This window comes from Ptiloglossa arizonensis, chromosome 5 (assembly GCF_051014685.1).
Source record: "Ptiloglossa arizonensis isolate GNS036 chromosome 5, iyPtiAriz1_principal, whole genome shotgun sequence".
Lineage (NCBI taxonomy): Eukaryota > Metazoa > Arthropoda > Insecta > Hymenoptera > Colletidae > Ptiloglossa > Ptiloglossa arizonensis.
This window is the reverse complement of record NC_135052.1, coordinates 26,052,581-26,075,531: the sequence shown is the minus strand read 5'-3', so window position 1 is coordinate 26,075,531 and position 22,951 is coordinate 26,052,581. Positions and strand designations below refer to the sequence as shown.

At 41.4% G+C, this 22,951-nt stretch overlaps 1 protein-coding gene and 1 long non-coding RNA gene across 10 annotated transcripts in view; one reads left to right on the top strand and one right to left on the bottom strand.

Moving 5' to 3' along the window:
* LOC143146612 (uncharacterized) overlaps positions 1 to 22,951 on the top strand; it is a 128,512-nt gene that overhangs the window by 94,938 nt on the left and 10,623 nt on the right. The window contains exons 1-2 of one of the 4 annotated variants that reach the window (XM_076311067.1): positions 19,128 to 19,766; positions 21,600 to 21,779. The exons of 1 other annotated variant lie outside the window; for it this stretch is intronic. The gene's annotated coding sequence lies outside the window, so the exon portion shown is untranslated. Of the gene's footprint in view, positions 1 to 19,127; positions 19,767 to 21,599; positions 21,785 to 22,951 lie in introns of those variants that run through there. 2 more of the 4 variants (XM_076311068.1, XM_076311066.1) reach the window with 2 other exon arrangements.
* On the bottom strand, positions 7,130 to 13,421 carry LOC143146619 (uncharacterized). 6 transcript variants are annotated; one of them, XR_012992024.1, is made up of 3 exons: positions 12,315 to 12,685; positions 10,470 to 11,737; positions 7,130 to 8,590 (listed from the first exon to the last, which is right to left on the bottom strand). It is a non-coding gene; the product is annotated as an uncharacterized LOC143146619 (long non-coding RNA). The 6 variants fall into 6 exon arrangements; XR_012992027.1 differs by having other exon boundaries at positions 11,016 to 11,737; XR_012992028.1 differs by having other exon boundaries at positions 11,096 to 11,737.

Genomic DNA, 22,951 nt, shown 5'->3' with positions numbered 1-22,951 from the left:
ATATTACGCGTTATGTGCGTATGACACAGCATCTATCATCAATGGATATAACGTAATCCTGAGGAAAAACCGTTGGTCGGGGTTTTTTGCGTAGGCGTTACTCTTGAGGATTGATGAATCGTAAGGCTGTGCTCCTTCGAGTGGCTCGACCAGGGAATCGTTCAAAAACAGGGTATAGTGTGTTTTGTTCGACATTGTTGCTCCGGGGAAGGGGGATGGTGCAAGCGTAAGGTTAAGATTGCACAACAGTTTTATTTTTTATGGACGTCGATAATTACAACGCAGTGTGTCGTTATCTTTTTCAATGTCCGATCGCTTACGAAGAAGGCAAATCATTCCACGTTGAGCGATGATTCCATTGTCGATAAGACAATGAGGATAATTCGTCGAAGATGATATTTTCAATTTTTCACGGAAATCAGTTCCGCTTAGCAGTGCATATGTTGTTTCGTTGGTTAGATTTCAATAAAGTATGAAAACTATTTTCCGAAAAATCGAACGAATTTTGATTCGATTTCTTTTTGGCGGGATAAAGCGAGAAACTGTTCGTTAGTATTTAATCTCTCCTCTATCTGATGTTGCACCAACAACTCGATATATCGTTACGGTATATCTAAATAGTCCGCAGCCTTCGATTTATCGCGTTCAGCGGCTGCTTAGGGAATGCCATTAAGTGGATTGCTCGGCCGCTATCGATTTTGTACACTTTATAGTCGTAATGTATGATCTTGGTCAATTCGTATCTCATTTTGTTTTTTTCGCATGGATTTCCAATCAATGAGCGACTTTTTACTTGTGGTAATAAAGCGTTCAAAATTGTATGCCGAATTTTTTACGTTGCTGTGATATTAGACGAATTTAGAATTCCAACCATTACGGAAAAGTACGTATAAAATATATCGCAAAAAACGGAGAACGAGGAATTTCTCGCAACTATCCTGGCGGGCGGACGGGGGGTGGGGAGGGGGGAGGGGGGATAGGTTGAGGGACGCGATCATTTTTTTTCCTGACCGTTTCTAGAGTTGATGAGTCAGAACAACATCGTTCCCGACGATGCAGTACGTACAAGCCAGATGTCTCTACAAAATGTTGCACGTATCGGTACCTAGAAATTCCAAAACGATCAAATATGCACGAAATTGAACCGGAAAGAATTAATCAGATTTTTAGGAACGATCGTTTCGTTATGATTCTCGTTGCATTTTTGTGGTCTTTTCTGACCTCCTCCTCTGCCACCGTCCACCTCCCTTCCCTTCTTCACGAAGAAGTAACATATGCGCACAGATTTACGAACAGAGCACGTTCCAACCAACGTATCGAGTTATTATCGCAGGAACCGCATTAACCCCGACTACTCGACCGGTAACAGGGGCTACCGATACCACCGGCTGTCCAAACCTATTTTAGGTGACGCAAAATATTATTGACCATTAATCGTTGCAAGGTTCACTCGCCAGGGTGGGCGTTCTATCGAAGCCTTTAAGGTTCCTGTGCATGCATACGTATGCGTGCTACATTCTTGTAGTTGGTTTGCGTTCGCACGTTGTCTCCGCTTACATTCAAGGACGATTTAGACGTAACTTCTCTCTCTCTCTCTCTATCTCTCTCTTTCGCGCGCGCGCGCGCGATATTCTTGACGTAGTTCCAGCCTTTGGAAACGGGAAGGAAAAAAAGTCGACGATAGACGCGAATAAAATAACCGAGTTTCGCGCACGAAGCGAAAGGTGTGGATTAACGATTTTTTAAACGCGAATTATCAACTCTGACGGGAATTCCAGGAGGAAAATATTATTTTAAAATAAACACGTAGAAATAGGTTTACATAAAATGGTAGACATCCGTTTTACCGAGCGTAACCGACGAATTAAAGTAACATTAGCGGTCTCCTCCTGCCGCGGGTGCGACTAATCTGCATTGTTGTACGTGTTATGTATCATCTTGTCGGACGTGCGTCTCGCCCCCCACCCTTTCTTCCGACTTAAAATTCAACGACGACATCTACGTAACTATTTACGACTCTGCCGATACGCCACCTTGCAACATATCCCACATTTAGTCAACAGTAGAAGTTCGACACACGCGCGCGTGCACATACACATACACACACTGTCGTTTAGATAATGTAGTATCATTGGTTATCGATTATGTTCATCACACTTGAACGCAAAGTACAGACTATGATTGTCGTTGTGAATGTTTTTCAACAGACTTTCATTATTTTTGTAACAATCGTGGTAAATAGACAAAATGCTTCTGTTTTTATGCAAGTAGAGTAGAAAACGGCATCGGTGCAAGGAACAAGTCCCGATACATTTTATCGGCGACGCCAGTCGATGTAAACGCGAGCCAAGCCGCGGACCGAAGAATGTCTATCTCGCGAGCGGCGTTCAGTGGCTTCACGGAAGCTTCGCGTACGCGTCCAGAGATATCGCCTTAAACGTATCGCGTGAGCGCAAGGGGCAGACGTTAACTCCGCTTTAAAATTCTACGGCAAGAGCCTCGTAACTATTTACGTCCCGGTCGAGAGAGAGAGAGAGAGAGAGAGAGAGAGAGAGAGAGAGAGAGAGAGAGAGAGAGAGAGAGAGAGAGAGAGAGAGAGAGAGAGAGAGAGAGAGAGAGAGCATGCACAGCCACTTTCGTAGGGCTACGCGACGAACGCAGCTGTTTGACTAGCGCGAACACATCCAAGCAACGTTTCTCTTTCTCCGTGTACGCGGGCGCGCGCGCATCGAAACGACGATCTGGCTCTAAACAAAGGTATTATCGCGCATACCAGATCTGCGTTGAATTACAAAGTGACTTACGAAAGGGCATCCACCACTCGCGCCATTCCGCGCAGGCGCTTGCAAAAGAAGCCGAGAACAATGGACACACGGATCTCCTAATTAACGGTACGAAAATCCCGTTTTCGACGCGAAGCTGTCTCCCCCTCCCCCTTCTTGTTCTCGTTGGTAATTTACTCGTGTAACAAACTCCTTGGTCCACTTTTTTTTCTCCGATATCGGTAATGGCACTTGACTCTTTCATTACGTGTCACCGTCCGGTCGAAAAAAGTTCGAAAATCCGATAACAGAAATTCGCGACGCGTTGTATTTACACTGTGCGATTTATACGTCGCGAGCAACACGATTCACACGTGGAATATTTTCCAAGCGAATAAGCGTCGATGGAAAATATCGCGAGCAAGCAACGAGGATGTACGCGAGCAAAAAGAAGCCGAAACGAACCCCCATCGAAACGCAGAAGCTTGTCGCGGCGTGTTTCCCCTGCTCTTCGTGCAAAGGAACGAAAACCCGTTAGAAATTGTTCGATGCTACTCTTGCATGTCGCGAACGGGCGTGCATGCTCGAGTCGGGCGGCGTGGTGATGGTTAGCTGCGCGCATGTGTGCGCGTGTACACGAGGAGAGCAAGTATGCACGTCCGCCATAGGGCCTTTCTCGTCGTCGAGTTACGAAGCCCGAGTAGCGAGCGCGTCGAAAGAAGAACGACGGCGGCGTGAAAGTAAAGAAAGTGGGCCGCTCGAAGTAGTGTTCAACCTAGTACCCACCTTCCTTCCCCCCTCAACCGCCTCGATTCTTCCTTCCGTTCAAGGCTCGTCTAATCGCGGAAAATTACGTTTTCGAGCTATGGTTTTGTCATTTGGACGTCAAGATAGTCTTTAGGGCAATTCGTCCAGAGAATTCTTCGTTCCTTTCCAAGTTACGTACGTCGACAGTAGTAAACGCTGGAATTACTATCATTTATAACAGTGTTTCTCAAACTGTGGTCCACTAGATCTCCGAGATTCGCGAACGTGTCGATGGGGGTAAAATTAAAAAAAAAAAATGTTTCCCGTTATGCAAGGGTCTTCAAGTTTTACTGATTTTTAACTAAAGTTCTTTGAATTAATTTCATTGAAGTCTAAATACAGGTGCAAACTATGTGCGAAACCAAACTCTCGAGACTTTCCAGTGTTACGCGTAACCGTTCCCACTTGATTTCTAAAAAATAGCATTGTTTATTCGAGTTTCCATTTTTTATCGATACAGTTTTACTTGAACACCAAGTAATATAAATTTTGTAAATTGTTCTTATTTTTTTTTATACTAGTCTATATGTACAAAGTTTTAGTACAAAACATTTAAATTAATTTTTGAAACTTAAATAAATCTTAATAAAAATGTATATTTTACAATATATTAAAAAAATAAATAATTTCGTTCGTTATACAGTGAAGATTGAGAGACACTGATATTATAAAATTTGTTCGATGGAATTTTTTAAGGTTATACCGAGGTGTTACCCCAGCCCAGCTTTTCTTTAACCTTATTTTTTTCACCAATTTTCTTTCAATACAAATAAACTCTTACGGTGGAAAAGAGTCCCTCTAATGAGGGACTCAACGGTACAAGTTAGCGACTTTTCCCTTTAATTTATTCTCCGACTTGTACTCGATCTCCGGTTCGCGGCGCAACGAACAAAACAAACTCGTGCTAATTTCTTGAGCTAACCCAGTATCGATTACCGATCGGGAAGGCTCGCTGGCGAACCTCGAGCAGCGCGATTTTGCTTGACGCTCAGCCCACGCGCGCCTCGCGTCACTTTTACCAACAGGACAGCAAAACACGGTATATTCGTAACGCTGAAATGCAAATTAATCGTATTCCGTCAGAGATTCTAGAAAGTTGTCGTCAAGGTGATTGTTACGCGTTTGGCCCGGGGCCAATATCAACGTCGCTAAACACGCCACCATTGAAAATCGTTCCCGACACGTTCCCGAGATTATCTACGCGTGCTAACGCGTCCTATCGATTCATCGTAATAATAAGATTGCTCGGAATAGCGCGTCGTTAAAAGAGTGACATCTGTCAACATCGACCTGCATTTCTATATGGAACCTGTAGCGTATCCGACAAACCTGTCTCATTAAATTTAACTCGTCCAGCGTTACAAATCACTTCTCACTAGCTCTCGCGTTTATAGTTAATGGGACTAATACATGCATATGAATAATTTCCCGGATTTTAAGTAAGTCTGGTTGCATTAATGTTACCGTTTCGGAAATATTCAAACATTCGATGAATATTTAACGAACATTTAACGATTTTGCTATAATGTCGATAACTGAGGTTGAAGTTGTATGTAAACAAGATCCACACTGCAGAGATTCGTTGGTACCGACCGCGTGTTAAAGAGGTTAGACTGTCCACGCTGCCCGGCTCGCAATAAAATCCCAGAAGTCGTCCGTTTCTTTTTCCTTCCTTGTTGCTCCAGCGGCGAGTTCCCCTTCCAAGTCGTATGAACCGTACGAGCATATCGAGCTAAGCTTCCCAGGGTCGCGCGAAAAATAACCCAATTAACCACAATTGCCAGTAACGCGAACCGAAACGTACACTTCCGCGAGTCGCGTAAGATAACCACGCCGAAATATAAATTTCATTCGCTTATCCTCCTCGCAGTGGCGGATCTGGACTTATCGAGATCTGAAGTTAATTACTACGAGGGGCCTTTCCTTTTCTGAAATTCTGTAAGGTTATAACAACAGTGTTTTGTGAGAAGAAAAATTATCCAAGAAAAAAAATTCCTCTTTATTTCTCTGAAAAGTGCACTCTACATCGTTAACAATAAGTTTGAAGATATTTAGTTTCGAACAAAATTAGGTTATTTGTCACGTATCGCGACATTTTTCAAACGCGAAAAATATTATTTGTGCTTTCGAATAATAGTTGAATTGAAAATTCAAATTCGTTAGTTTTGTGCTAGATTCGTCCCTGTCTTCTCGTCTTGTGGATCATAGTCGGTCGCGAGTTTATTTTTTGGCCGAGAAAACGATAGTTGTAGCACACTCTACTCGAATAATTGACCTTGGAGTTTCTCGAGTCTTTTTGTTCGTTGGTGACATACTGAGAAGAAACAAATGGTATTTATGGAATGAAACGTTACAATCGCTTAAGGTATTTTCGACCGATTACGAACTTTCCCACAATAACAGATGTCGCCACGGTTTCTAAATACGTGGAAACGTTCTGCGTGCTTTATCGAATGCATTAGGCCTTTGTTCGTCTGAATATTTTGGAGGGGAAAAGATTGCTTCAAAGCTGTTCTCGGTTCATAACCTCATTACGAACGTTACTAACATTACTGAACTGTACTTTATCAAACGTCACAGCGTTTCTAGATTTTCTGGAGATATTTCCATGTATCTTTCGCGGCACATAATTTCCCTTTTGTTTGGTGTATTTAATTAATAATGTATACGATCATTACCGAGTAGATGGAATAATGCGAAAACAATGAAATGGAAGATCGTAGTACGCGATCGAGTGAAACACGTTTTACTGCTATTGTTTCTGACCTCTTTGAATAAAATTGTCAAGGAATGGATTAGTTGGCACGATTCCATCGTCGGATGGGCTTCTCAACGATTCGCGATTGTTGCAATGTTACCCAAAGACCATTTTGTTCAAATCTCTATACCGGTGGAACGTGTCGTCTTTTAGCCCTTTGCTAAGATCAATATTTCGTGCATAGCTGGGTTTTCATTATCATGCCTTACTGTATTCTTTTATAGCGTTCGTAAAAAAAAGTCAGCCAAGGCCGTTAGGATTCGAACGTTTCGTGCCCTTTGGCCATAACAATTGAATACACTTTGGCTAATACGCCAATGAGGCATCCAGCGCGTGGCTCTCAAGTTTTTTTCGCCGATTTCTGGAACTTGATTAAATTAAGAGACGCATTTCGACGTATCGCTTCAATGCTATTTTAATCAAAGAAAATAATTATTCGACAAAAATAAAAATTATAAAACATTGAAAGAAAAATATTTTCATCTATGTATTAATTGAAACCTTTGTACAAAGAATTTGAAAATAAAAATTTTCTAAATATAAAAAATTGCGATCGACACATATAAAGTCTACATTTAACTTTTGAAGGAAAGAAATACATTTAATTTATCATTTAAGACTTATTTAAAACATAACCTCAAAAACTCTAGAGCGGAAACCACGAATCGATTTTACTCAAAATCTAATCAAATCATTTAGACATAAATAAATCGAATCGTTTCGAAACAAAAATTTTTGCAGTCTTTTTTTTTTTTTTGCGAAAAAATTTTTTTTCGCGATTACAATATCTCTCGTAAATCGGAAAATAAACAAGTTCACGCTGCTTAAAATTGTTTTAACAAATTACGGATTCCTTGAATTATTGAAGAACTTCAATTTCATTTCCACATAAAATGCACTATCTCAAACAAATTGTCAGGATCGATAGACCCTTTTTGAAAGCCACGAGCAAATTTTAATTTGCAAATGTAAGTTACAGTCAGAGAGCAATATCGGTTAATTCGGGACCGAATTCACGGGAAAACTACGTTCGCCGAAGGTATGTTCGCTTGGGGTTTTCGTAGTGCCAATCGATCAACCGAAACGATCGTTTGGAACCCGGGCGTTTTGCCTCGGCTTAAAACAATTTTCTCGAAATATTATTTGGACCTCTAATTTTTCACGCAGTAATTCGCGCGTTCTCGCGATTCATCGAATTCGCGTTTAGTTATTTCTGCCGCTACGAAAAGTGGAAACGTTCAATTCCAGCGAGCCGTAGAAACTAGATGAAAAATAAAATTTTGATATTAATTTCATTTCCACGCGCGAACGATTCGTGAAATAATTCCTTTCCCCTCCCGTGAAAACAGAATTGCGTCTTGCGTCGTACACTTCTTTTCTTTTGTTACTTGAACACGATGCATCGCGATACAATACGTTCAGTTACTTCGAACTTCTATACAACGCATACCGGTAAACACAACGCGCATAATAGAACGATACGCACGTACATCTCGCTACGAAACTTACGCGAACGGAAACGCAGGGGATCGAAAGCTTTATTCTTTATACTTTTCGCCGAGCGATTCGATTACCCGACGCACGCTCCTCATGTACACGCGTTACGATCTTTTACGATCTTCGACAGTTTTCTATAGACACTACGTTTCACAGTTGAATATTCGTCTTTTCACTCGTTTCCACGTAACTCGTTAATAATTCACTCCCCGGCATCGCTGCGACAATACGAATTTTCTTTTTAAAGAATAGCCTATAGTGCAGAGGTTCCTTGAAAGAATAGAAATAACGTCTTGTGTCGTTTTGTTTTGGTTAGCGCGGTCAACCGAGGCTTACCCGTTGCAGACGCTCGGTGATACACACACACACTGAATTCGTTAAACCCGCACGTGCGCGTATTTAACGCACGGCAGCCGAGCATCGTCTCTTTTTAAGGCGACCGGTAAACACACACGTGCGTATACACAAGACGTTTTTGTGGGGTCTGGTACTTACGCACACTTAAAAAAAGGGTCGAGGCAAAGCGTCCGTACACTTTCCAGTATTTATAGATCTTTAACAACCATTAAATCGGTCTCGACGGTTTTCAAATAATGTTGTTCGAAACGTAATTTCGAATAATAATACAACGCGTTAGATACGACTCGTTTCTACTTGTTACAAGGCCTGCTCGGTAAAGCAGATTTTATATCGCAGTTGCGAGAGGTAACAGGCATTAATCCATAGTTCCATAAATCGCCGTGTATCTCGCCTTGTGAAATTACATCTGAAACAAAGAAAACATATATATAGCGTCTGATAAGAATTTGTAAACAGACGGAACGAAATTTTAGTAATATAAAAAATCATTGATCGGACAAACTAACTTGTTAAATTATATTGAATTATATTTAATTATATTGAATCACATCCATATTTCAAATGTAACTAATACATTACATTTCCTTGAATATTCGAATATACGTGAATATTTGAAGAGCAATCAGTGATGACATTGGCGAACGTCTCAGTAAATCGACCCGCGCGTATTATCGACAGAGGGCATTGGTATCGAGTCGCGTAAAATACTGAGAAGAACATAAGCGCCAAGAAGAAACTTTTTCTCAAAGCTCTGACGCCGCTGTGAGAGGTCAAAGTTTAACTTTGAAATTTTAGATTTCGTCAAGGAGAGGAAAATCATACGCCGCCGGACTATCTCTACGCGGACAAAGGTCACGCGCGAAACATGAATTGTTGTGTAGTCTTTTGAACGAAGTCGAAATGTTGGTTCACGACGCACCAACAAACGCATCGTTGGCAAACGAACGTGTTTTCCTGCAACTCGTCGTTGCGCGATATACATTATGACAACAAAGCGTATCAAAAACAGTACCCAATTAGACTGAACACGCATCCAATTATAAACATGTTATATTCCTTATTGGAGAAAGTCGCAGCCAAATTTATTAACGTATAGGTACACAGTACTTTTGATTTTTAAAAATTAAAAATCTAATAGTCACCAAATTGTCAAGACTAGCTATTGATATTGACATTTCAATACTTACGAACCAGTCAAGAGAAAATTTGCCTATAAATTAATAAGTAATAAATAAAATGAAATAGAATTACCTTAAATAAATGTTGCCTACTTAAAATAACATGTATGCTCGCCAAACAATAGAAGTTAAGTGGTTAGACTAATCTCCAAGACGAAATGTTTGGAATCGATATTTATAGGTTAAATTTCGAACAAAATTGTCCTCCTGCTCCCCACGCGCCCCGGTTCTGTGTCTATTGTGGGCCATTTTCTACAGCACGACCACGGCAATTTGAAACGAGTCTATTTAACGACGAAAGCCATGCAAGATCCAGCGAGCATAGCACAAGAGAGAGGATAACATTCCAGCGCGTAAAGAGAGGGACCCGTTGTAAATTTAGCGCACTGATCTCATTCTATGGCGAATCCGTGGACGAAAATAGAGTGGAGTCGTGAACGTGTTATTAAGGTGCGTTTAGGCCGGTTCGACGCGCGGCATGTACATAATCGGTGGCCGGGCAGGTTGGAATCGCACTCGACGAGACATTGAACGCGTGACACGCCGCCTATCGTGTTTTATGTAAATTTAAATACCTCCTTTATTAAGATTTCTCTGCAGGATTTGTACAATATTCCGAGTAAGAAATAGATATCTCGAACAGAAACCTTGAATAGCGAATTTTGTATTCTACCGGTATGAAAGTATAGAGAGTCAAAAGGAAGAAGGAACGTTTCAATTTTAAGTGCACAGCGGCGAGATAGTGTCGCAAGCGGTAGCTTTCATCGTACTTCGGTGCGTGACAAAGTTTATTAAAGACCGCCGTGGGTGACTTAATCTTTCCGTGTACTTTGCTCGAAACCACCATTTACTTCTCGATTTCTCTCCGCTTGTAACGCGAATTTTACAAACTCACCGCGATAATCGGGTCCCTCGTGTCACACTGGTTTAGAAACAGAGGGTGGCGAACGCATCGTTACGAGGTTATGTACGCCGTTTACAAAGAAATTTATCGGTGAGAAGTTAATACGCATGTATATTGCGACGTTTTTGTCGGTACGCAACAAACTTGCGCATCTGATTAAATCCGCTTCAGAAAGGGGTTAACAGCCCGGTACCTGAACGCACCTTTACGATGGAAACACACGGTAATAGAGGCACCGTGTGTACGCGCATTCGTTCGTTCACTCCTGGAATGAGTTTCGAGCCAACTGTAGTACCAAAGTGGCTAGCAGGCGGCGCTGCGAGTGCGACGCCAATCGAAATTTCGGGAGGACGATGACTGGGCTTCTCGCTCCGAGAAACTGTGATCTCGTTTTTCTGTCACTGACCTTCCGCGAGCGCATACGTCCACACGCAATAGGAAGTTGTAGCACGCGGGCCGTATATTAAAATAATTTAACAAAAATTAACCCGAGTTTCGGAATAATCGTAATCTTCTCGATATGATCACGTCCATACGGTTACGAATTGAATACCGAACGCGATATTCGTGTCGATTTTTCGTTTATATTTTTCCGTGAGTTCACTTAGTTTCGTAACGCGAGTTTTACGAATACAACGGCCGTAAACGTTTACTGCTTTCACGATGTTCGCAGCGTATCCGACAAACCACAGAAGCGAAACAAGCGATACACGAAAGCTATTGATAATCCGAGTCGGAAATCACCGAACCATGTGACATCCTCAGAATGCAAAAGTATCGTTCGCAATGGCGGAAATCCAAAGGAGACCCGAAGTACATGCATACATACACCCAGCTCCCGTGGTACTGCCGTTGCTTCGCTCAGTTTTATGAATTCCCTCAGGCACGCGTTTCCTTCCATCGGCGTGGACATAAATACCCGCTGCCGCGCGTCACACAGGCATTATGCCACAATAATTACTAATGCCTGCATTACGTCACGCTTATATACGCGATACGCGCCTTCAGGGAAATCCTGCGCGTGTTAACGTCATTAATGTCGTCGTGTCTTCAAAACGTTCGATGCCGTCGGAAACGGGTCAACCCTTCTCGGAGCTGTTTTTAACCCATTAACGACCACTGTCACTCAGTGACGGACGATAAATTGTCGCGCCACCGGCGTCGATTTTGTTCCCTTTGATAACATCAACGGAATCAAGTCATTTTCTCAAACGTATTATCCATGCAAAATTGCACAATTAAGAAGCACCACCAGAGTCGATTCGCATCGTTCAAAAATGGGTGCTCGTCCCCGGCGGAGAGCGACGTGGGATCGAATATCTGCCAGGTGTTTTTTACTTTCTCGGGTTACTTGTAACAACGGACTTCGGTGTAAAGATATACCCACGCACTGTTAATATTATTGTGCGATATCGAATATTGGTTATAAAATTGATCGTCTAGGGATGATATTGTGGATTGATGCAATATACTGAAACAATCAAAAAGTGTTCGATACTATTGACGTCAATATATTGAAACGTGTGTAGGCAGTATTGCGCAATATACATACTAAGAATATATTGCGCGAGCAAAAGAATTGGACATTTTTTCTCAACAATATTAAAACCGTCCCTACTATTCATACACAACACTATTGCTTCAAAAATATTGCTAGTACTCTTCGATACATATCTAACGAATAATTTAAAAACTAATCGCCTTTAAAAAATATTCTTTCTATCGGTAGAAAATTTTCTATCGTAAGAAAATCTCACAAAACGAATGCCGATTTTCAACAAACTTTATACAAGCGTTCAGCTATCCAATTTAAGAATTGTACCGTATTTTAGTATCGTTACTTTTTAATTGAAAAACTGATCTTTTGTATCAAAACATCCTTTTTACTTCTACATACACAAAAAAAATAAAATTAAAGAAGATATTGCAAAATTACTTATTTTCTTAAATAAATTTGTATTGTTTTTCAAAACATAAAAAATTATCAACATTACTATTTCGTAAATAGTCGTATTTATGTTTCTGTATGTCCCGTAGGTGATTGTTACCTTCTGCGTTGTCATAAGACTTTCCAAAGTGCACAACATAATTTTTAGGCGTATATGGGTCAACGATGTTTTCATCCTAACGATATCGGTACGGGAGATCGTCAAGGACGATGAATAATTTTCCAAAGCCCCCGTGGTGGCTCTCTAGATTAGAGTAATCACGATCGAGACTAAGCGAACCAGATGGGCACCTCTGACGCATCCACGGAGGACGCTCGGCTAGAAATAGAAAATGACCGTGCCGGGAGTAGTCTCAATATGTAGTGACAAAGATTTTCACAATTGGTCGACGGTCGAGCGTTTCGCGCCGGCGGATCGAAGAAGTTGTCGAAACTCGCTACGAGAACCGGTGGGTGCACATTTCGCGGAATATTGACACGCCGTATTATCCGACCGGTGTTTCACAGATTATTCTCGATAAGCGTATCCACTAATTAAAGGATTTCGTCACGCAACAGTGTATCGAACAATGCGAGTCCCGCTTCACGATACAAAGAAACCAATAATGAGTTATGTATTAATTAAACGAAAACACCGGTCGTTTTAATCAGCTTGAGCGCGCTTAATTATAAATGTATACAAGATAACGAGCAACTTTCACGTTCTTTGTTGAACGCGTAACGTCGATTCAAAAACGAAAGACGTACGAAGGTGTGGAGTCTAGCGCTTATATATACAGTAGTATCGCGTACGATGTTCGAGAATCGGTACGTTCGATTATCAATATCCGAAGGACGGTTAAAGAATTTTTTATCGAGTAAAATTTTTATCGACAGTACATTGCAGTAATAATTTACATGGTCTATTACTGTGGAAAAATATTGTTTTATATTTTCGTATTATTTTCCAACTTACTCCCAGACCGTAATTAACGTTCGTGGAACACTTTGCGTTAACGGGGAGTTCCAACCGATGCAAAGCTCGTGGAACGATGATATAAATTAATTTGTATCGCAACGATACATTACGATGTGTCATCGGTACCGTCGCTCCCGGTTTAAAAGTCCGAATCAAAGCGCGCGCGGTTTGACGCGTTGTGTCAGAGTGCATTTGCACCTTTCGTCGCCCAACGACTCGGGCCCCTGAAAAGTTCGTAGGTCCCGCAAGTGCCGACCGGACCCCCCCCCCCCCCCCGACATTATCGCGGCAAAAACACGGGCATGGCAACAAGGAGAGTGGCGCGTCTCCCGACCAGCTGGTGGAACGCGTGACGTCACACTACCTACAACGACGCTGTGGCTGCCCCCTCCTCACTCTCTATCGATACACTCTGCTTCTCCCCACTCTTGAACAGGTTCTCCCTCCAGGCTGTTGGAAGGCTCGCGCGCACAGCGTCGCGATCGCTCTGCACGTACACGCGCACACTGTCGTACGTGGCACGAGACACGTGTCAGGGCCGTAGTTCTCGGTGCATCGAAGAGAGGCTCGTTGAATTGTCACGCTATATTTACTTGTCGTTTCGTGCCGTACACCAGAAAGGACGATCGAAGTCTATTTCTGGTCACATTTATGCCAATACGAATGGATTAATTTCTATATAACCGTTATCGATGTTCGTACGTATTTTTAAAATTGTCGTGTGTCTCGTGGTACGAATTTGATGAACAAAAAAGTCAGGTTCTAATTCGGAGAGAGTGTTTCGATAAGGTTTCAAATAACTCAAATTGCAGTCGAATTAATCGGTACGATAGATCGACATCTTCCGAAATTATCTCTTGTATAACATCTTTTTTAATCTAATCTGCGCGAAAGCGATATCGGAAATCTTCGCGTCGTTCCTTCGATGGGGGTATCTTTCGTTTTCGTCACAATTGATAACGACGATCACTTCGATGAAGGTAGCAAATTAAGCGAGAATCCGCGTAGTAAGGAAACACGTTGGCAGCACACGACCCTGATTCGTAGTGGATACACGCGCCTACTGGACGGGGGAAGCCGAGCATCGACGACACGAGCCGATTCATCCCTACCAAACCTCGACCGATCTCTCTGGCTCGAGACTGGAAAGAGTAGTGGGGCGGCGTTGGTGGGGATAACATCTGCTCTTAGCGTGATTGCCGTGTATTGATGTGGCTTTACGGCGCGCGGCAGGCTGCGAACAACAAAGTAAGCTTACGGTCGTTAATGTTCCCTGCTACGTGAAATTCGAGGCCGACGGAATACTGCGCTGCACGTACGACTCGACGTGCTTGCCGCGTTCCAGGCGAGATTCGCAAAGTTACGGCACAAGCAGTTCGGCGGGTAAGAAATGTGGGGACCGCCAATACGGTCGAGGCGGGTTAAAGATCGACGACTCTGGGTTATTGACAGGACACTCATAGATGCATATAGAGGTCGTACCAAAATACGAGATGCAATTGAAAGCCAGATCGTTTCCGTCGATAAAAATTCATTCCTTTTGCAATTCAGTTTTTGAGATAATTCGTCGCGTTAGTTGGGACACCCTATGTGAGGTCGAAATTCGATCTATGCGACGAACCAAGCACGCGGAACGTGCGTTCCGAGCGATGTCGCGATGGATGCGTGTAATAGCCGGCCGTAATACGCCTTTGAAAATTACATAATAGTTTTGGAAAACCTGTCGTATAAATAACGTTCTCGCTTAGTGTACGAGATTGCGCAACAACGGTGCTGATAGAAAAACAGTTGTGCAATTAGTTTCCATCGGATTATGATATTGCCAATTAACTTGCAATTTTAATATTGGTATCCGAACGAAAATATCAACGATTCTTTTTATTTTATTTTTTTTTTTATAAATAATGCCTGTACACTCGTTACGATTAGTCTACCATTGATAATACGGTATCTGTATATACAATTTGCCCGAATAATAACACGAAAAGGGAGGGGAGAAGGTCATCGATTAGGGGCAGCGCGACACGTATTTTGACTTCCGATTTGTCTCGGTTCTGTTCGTCGAATCTAGGGTGTGCGTTATGCGAAATCAGTGATTCGGAGAAAGTTAGAGGGCGATATTCTTTTCGCGCGTTCCCCGTTTCCGTGTTATTCGGCCGTTTTTAGAGCCTATGCGATGTCGCGAATAGAAAATTCACGAAAATTACGTAGGACTTTTATGTTCGTTGAATTTTCAACCTGTTGCGTCAAACGTGTTACTTTTTTTTTTTTATTTTTTTTTTCCATAAACATCGTTGGTATTATGCAACGGGAACGCGTTCCCTGCATTGTTTTCGGTTGTCCTTGATGTTGTTTTTGGAAAATACAAATAAAATTCAGAAACCAAACACGCGGGCAAAAAATAGAAATACTTCGCGGCGGGGTAACGAATTTTAATACATTGTTCGGATTTTTAGCGAAACGCTATCTGTAAAAAAAAAAGAGAAACGATTCGTGATTTTTATCGAAAAGAAAATTTGTTTAATGCAAAACGCGTTGCACGGATAGGCAACGAAGACTGGCGAAGAACCAAGGTCGTTTAATCACCGCTTACTAAACTTAGCAAACGCGTCACCGGGTCGATTCAATTTGACGTAAGACTTGGTTGCCGGCTGGCAGTACGCAATAATCATAATCGTGTGTTCTACAGTCTCTCGTTTCTTACCACTTTCGCTTCCCCGTACGCTCCTTTAAACCCACCGTACACGATTATTATCAGTTTCAACGCCTGGTATTTTTATTTCGTGTCTTCGTGTTCTGGCGAAAAGTCCTTGGTCGGATCCGTTGAAAAGGGGGTCTTCCCACAACAATCTAATTGGTCGACCCGTTTAGAGACTCCCTTTTGAGACAAATCGCTCGAAAAAAATATTGAAACTTTTATTTTATAGCTTATTGACTTTATTATATATTATAGTATATTGTTCGAAAAGTCACTTCGTTTTTTTTTTTTTTTGGTAAGAATGAAACACGATTTTTTCCGAGCGTATAAACGTTTTATTAAATTATATATTCTCCATTTTGGAAAACGAAATGACTTTCCGAACAACATACTATAGTATATAATAAAGTTGATAAGCTATAAAATAAAAGTTGGTATAAATACATTACCAAGAGTATATTTGTTCTTAGAATAGATTTAATAAGTTTTAATATTTTTACACAAAGAAGCCGTCTTTCCAATTACCTATTACACTTGAAAAAATATCGCGTCTTGAGACAATCTATATCTTTGTTTCCTTTTTTTAAGAAGTATTTATTGATCGAGAGAGCGGCAAAGGCAAACGATTATTTCTATTCACTTCTCCACTGTCTGATAAATTAATATAAATCTAATAATATTTCTAGGAATACGTGCGCGATGGAACGCTTTCACTGTGTCGCATAGGCGAGGAAGTACGAAATTTTGTAACTCGGACACGCAAAATCGGTAGCCGTTAAGTAGCTACGAATTGGAAGCAAAAGCAAAGAAACGATTCACTTTCCTGTTCTATTTTAAGAAGCATCACAACTCGGGGGAATCACCGTGGTTCGCGTGTCGTCTGTCGGTGATACGGTGTCGCTGTCGTCGCCGTGGCATTGTCACAACGCTCCGCGAATACTGCACGTAACGGTTACTTGTAGAAACAAAGCCGTTTTAAATAAGAGCGATTTTTTTTCCTCGATGTCTTCGCTTGTTGCGGTTACGGGAGAAAGTCGACCGAATGGTCACGGCCTATTTAAGGATCGCTTTGAGCGATTTCAACGGTCGCGAACAGTTTAAAAACGTAGAGGCACGAAAGACTTACGAAGCCTTCCGAAAATCGACCCTTTTCAAGGGAAATGTGGCGTCGACGAATATACACAGGCAGGAGTGTATCTAGACCCGGGCAAACCCAGGTTACTTCGAGGCGCTTCGAGTTCCATAAATCGTAAAAATTATTCATTTCTTTTCTCCGCGTTTAATAATTATGTTACTTCTTTCGCCCCAATTTAATAATATTGATATCATCGAACATTTCTTTCTTGTACCTGGTGCGTTAAGAATATTAATATTATCGAACATTCGTTTGCTCCCGGGGGGTTTAATAATATTAAAGTTATTAAACATTTATATTTCTCCTATGGGTATTGTATTAAAATAATCGAACATTTCCTTTGCTTCTACGGCGTTACAAATATTTGTTTGCCAATAAATATAAATGAAATGCATAATTATCAATTTTAATAAATTCTTTTGTACACGAGAAGAGTAGTATTTTTCAATTGCTTTCGCGTGATCGATGGAATTCGTTGAAAATCGGTGATACACTCGGGATAAAAAAAGCACGGAAAGTAACTGAAAAAACGGAAAAGTTGTAACGGGCTCGAGGAAACGGTACTGCGTCCTTCATGGAAACGAACCTTCTAGCAAGCTTGGAAGGGGTGGGGGGGACTCTATCGCGTGGATCTTAAAGAATCTTTGTCTCTCAAGAACGTTATCTCGGGACTATATCTCTGTTCACAAAGAATAACCGTGGTATCCACTTCCTTGACATGTTCGGTCGCTTTCGGAATCACGAGCGAAGTAAATTTCCAAATCATTGTGAATGTTTCCTCCAATCAAGTATTATTTTTTCTGGATATTCGATCCCGGCCCAATTTAGGTTATGTTTATTACTTATTAATTAATAACAATACTATTGTCTTTCTTTTGTAACCGGGTCCTCTTATAAAAATAAGTAATTTATTTATTTATTTATTTACAAGGAAACTCATTATTTGATTTATTTTTTAAATAAATATTTCTGATTTATTGTATCAATCTAGATTGTAAGTCACTTTTATTGATATTAAGAGCTGTGAACCTTCGTCGAAAATATTTTCCTAATCAGTACAATTGTGAGTCACTATGTTGCCAAAAAAGTACTATTTACATTTGTGCAATGTATAACCTCATTGATTATTAATTTTAATTGCATCAATTTTCATTTAGAATATCTTGTGTCCGTTTGCTGTAATTCCATCTACATATTTTCACCCACTGTCTTAGTTGCAAGTATTTCTTTCTGGTGTGATGTCGCACTTGAAATTGAAATATTGTTCGCACGTACCAATAAGAGCAATTTGGACTATGGGATCGATACGTCAATGGGGAAAACATGGGCAAAGAGAGGGTAATTATCAATTCCGTTAAATTTTAAAAAGTTATGATTCGCCATCATCGTTGAATTGTAAACGTTTCTTCGATATCTCTCTTAATTGATATCTTTCTTCTCGAGTTTATCGACGAGAGCCACGCCAACAGAGATAAAGCGCGCCAGGGCCAGCTTTAAAAGAAGCGCATTAATTCGGATGAAATTCAAAGCACCACAGACAGAGAGACCGGGGGGGGGGGGGGGGGGCACGGTCGTGCGCGCTTCAAAAAAGAAACTTGCCCGTTTCATTATTCGAGCCGCGAGTAAAAGTACTCGCGTTGGCGCAATTAACGAGGCTCCGAGGAATCCTTACCGGAGTTTCGCGCGTACGTGTTTATGCATACATGCGCGCGGTACCTGTTTGCTATGGCGAAGGGTACCCGAAGCCGCGAGTGCTAGCAATATGTTCAAGCGAAACGAAACGATATCCACGACACTTTGGTGAAATTACTAACAATGTAACTCGATTCAAAATTTTAGTTCATCGATTAAGAACTGCCGAAGAGGTAACCTTGATTTGGTACTTCGATAAAAAACTACATCGATGTTCATTTACATATTGTACACGAACGTCTTATATAATATGTAAATTGTTCGATATTCGCGGAAAACTCGGTGACGTCAATGATCATATGTCGAGATTTAGTAGGAAATCCCGCAGCTCCTCTTTCCTTCAATGCTTCGCATTGTAACGTATTATTTAATCACTGTTTGTATAGTTCCAACGTTCGAGATAGCAACGAATACGAGTTCGAAGTAAAAATAACAGGGTTCGCCCCGATAGTAACGCGGTAACGGTAATAAACGCGACCGGGGAATCTCGAAACCATAATTACTCTTTACGAATGCTTCGTATCTTTCGTCGCGCGCAAGGAGAAAGTGATACTGTTTTCTTCGGGCTCGAGCCAGGCTCGTCACTAAATGTGCTCACCCGCGACAGGCAGGACAAACGGTGTCTCCGCGAGTGTGTGCGTCGTAACCTGTCACGTTCTCAGTGGGAAGGCACGCGCGCATGCGCGAACCGTGCGCGGTAGTACACACACGACCAGTTGTGACGTCACGCGACGCCCGATAACACTTTTGTTGTCGTCCGAGCTGTCGTCGTACGTATGCTGCGATTACGCGTGACGCACAGATCAGTCCAAGACACCGAGTGCGTCTCACGCGAAACACAAATTCTCTCCGCGGACTTTTGAACGCGGTAGCGGTTATTCCATCGATATTTTTGTCGAGTGTAATAATATTTTTGTACGCGTCTTGTTCGTCGAGTGTTTTGTGCCGAGAAGGGTTATTCCACGGATCTGGTGGTTCGTTCACGGATTTTCTCCGGTCGTGTCGCTCGAAAGAATGTGGAAAGTGTAGCAAGCATACCACCGACGATACAGTTTTGCATAGTTCGAAAGTGAGTTCCGACTGTCGACTTACAATGTTGCTCGAATCGTGTATCGCTTTCCCTTTTGACGTTTTACGGAGATCGTAGTCGGATTATCCGTTGCTTCGTTGTAAATTAAAAGTGTGATACAGATTTTGCTTATTACGTAAAATTTTCTGATTCCCTATTCTTCGTCAAAAGTTTCATGAAAGTGTTCGCGATGATAAATGTTCCGCCGTTTACGGTTGTGCGACGATAGAAATAGAAATTTACAAATTGGAAAAAAAAGTGACGTTGAAAAAGCGTGATCTCCGTCGAAGCTGGTCTCGTTGAAATTATAAATACGTTTATCATCGTGTAATGAGAACAGCACATGCACTGAATACCTACGGGCGCGAAAAAAGAGCCGATAAAACATCGATTTTAGCACGATAACGGTCGATAAAACAGGACAGTCAAAATTTAATGGCCAGTTAATTAGTGTGTCGCCGATTAATGTTCACCTTTACGGCAAAATTGCGTTATCGATAGAGAAGTTACGCTCATGTAGTGCGTAATTTCTTTTTTTTGTCTCTTTTTTTTTTTACTTATTTTATTCAAAATAAAAAATCTAAACGCATAAAGCGCAACATGTAATCAACGGTGATAATCTAATACAATACGCGTAAACGAGCCGAAACGAGAGATAAGAATCGAGCGTTCAGCGATAGAAGACTAGTGTTGGCGGTGAGCACACTCGGTTCACCGGCCCGTATTTATTTATAAGCGTGTAAAAGTGCTCCGCTCGCCGATTTCTTTTTACCCGCGCATTCCTTTCAAGGCCCCTGCAGGGAACGGACGGACAGCAACGGTCTGACCTGGCCGTCCCTCCATGCACCGACCGCTTTCTACTTTGAACGGTTCAATATGGTGGCTCTTCGAAGCCTTTTTCTTACTTTACGCCTTGCCGCGAACTGATACCGATAGGGGTCGATAAAAACGATCGGCCGACCACGAGCGTTTTGTTAATCCTCCGAGTACTGTGATTAGATTTACGAAATCTCATTACGGAACAGCGCGTCTCTTTCTGCACCCCCCCCCCCCCCCATCCCACCAAAGTATTAAATACGAAATACGTTCAACAAACTTGTGTTTTAATATCGTCTCTATGGTTGGGTTTTCTTAATGTTATATAAAAGCGAACTATAATACGAGAATCTAAACAACGGAAACAACAGTTGTCTGTGAATACATTTGTTATTATTGGCAATAAAAAAAATTCGGAAAAATGCGAACACATAACAATTTCGAAGTGTTTAGCGTTCGAGAGTAACCAGTGATCCTCAAAGAGTTAAGTATATTTGTGTTTTGAAATGACGCGTTTAAATGGATCTAATTCCGGCCGAGGTCAAAGCTTCGTTTAATTGCCAAACACTGCTGCGGTACACTGTGATGTAAGATCAGATGTAACTGCATGAAAGTGATGTATAGTTTTCAAACCGATTATCAAGAGTAAATTGGATAACATCCAGTGAAATTGGGAACCGAGAATTATCACGCGTTTTCAAGGGCACTCGAGAATTTATCTTTATCGACATCAGCGATAATATAAATCTGAGCTACGCAGCTAGAATTTTAACTGTCGTTTGTTTCTGGGTTACGTTTTCCCCTGGTTTATCGTTAGGTGCCGCGTGTGTCGTTTATTAATTTCATTCATTTTTTCACTTCAATTTTTACCGTTTATAAAATTCAATTAAAGACACTCAGGTTAGGTAAAGCACCGTTGCATTTAACTATCATCGTAAGATTGAGATCTAGTTTTTTTTTTCTTTCCCTCGGAGTTGATTCGCTCGTGTCGCATAAATAATGTGATTGTATCGACAGTTACGTTGTTTCGAATAACTGTACCGGATAAAAGTGACGAGGGAGCGAAGAGAGAGAAGGTACGATACGCAGGGGAACGGGAAAGGTGCGTATATGTGTGCGAACATGCTGGCAACTTACGGATAGGAGCGGGGAGAGGACGACGCGCACGAGTCAGCGACTCCGAAGCAGACTTTACAGGTTAGGTAACGTGTATCCATGGCAGTTTTTTTCCCCGCGGAGAAAGTTAGCTTAGGCGCACTTCGAGCGTAAAATCGTCTCTCGGTGCACCATGGTTCTTCTCTATTTTCCGTGACAACGAAATTAAGTAACCTTCCAACACAGATGTGCTCTTCTGTAATTATACACTATTAGACACTACTAGAGTTCGATGGGAAATTCGTGTCGACGACAAAACGAAAATAGTATTCTTATTTCTTGCGATTTTGCGACGATATTCGACTCACGACATGCGAATACAGACCCGCCATGCATTGATCGACATTCAGTGTGATACGAATGAATCGTTTAGCAACAAGTGCTACACAGCTCTCAGAATGTGTATTCTTTTGACGTGATTAATGTCGCGCGACGGCCAATCTTGCTGTTGGCACATAAAGGTGTCGGAGGTGCCATCTGTCGGCTAATTGAACAATTTATTTTCGGAATTATTTCCGTCTACGCGTATGACTCAACCGGTCATTCGCGGAAATAATTTCGTACCGAGATTTATCTGTTCCCACTAAATGTTAATTATTAGGCACGGAAACGCGAACGTGACTCATTTCGCGAGAAGAATATTTGATCGCATCCCTCTTGACGAGAAAATTAAACCGATTCCACGGAAATGCCGACATTTCGATGCCGATTTTTAACCTACAATCTACGACTGAAATTAATTATTCGATCAAACTATTTTTTTTTAATTTTCTTAACGGGCTGTATTAATTTATTAATTTCTGTATATTTCCTTTGATCCACTATTTCAATGTAATTTCCATAATCAGTCTTGTATAACACGAACCAAACTACCGTTACGCAGTGTAGTGTAATTGTCGACGGAAAAAGAAACCACGATCAAGGGCATTTTGTGAACTTTACGACATTTTACGGAACGCGTAAACACAAAATAACGGAACAAAGAAAAACTTTAAAAATTTGTACGGTCTCATCCACTTTTGAGGGACGTGTGCGAAACATTTTGAAAAATAATTGTCATCGTTTGAAACACTAGGGACCTATATTATTTTTACCTCTTTTTATGAAAATTTTGTATCGCGACACAGTAGACATTTTCGAAGGTTTATAAGTTAGGAAGTAACAGACAGGGTATTTCAGTTACCTAAATTTATACAGATGGTATCGTGAACAAA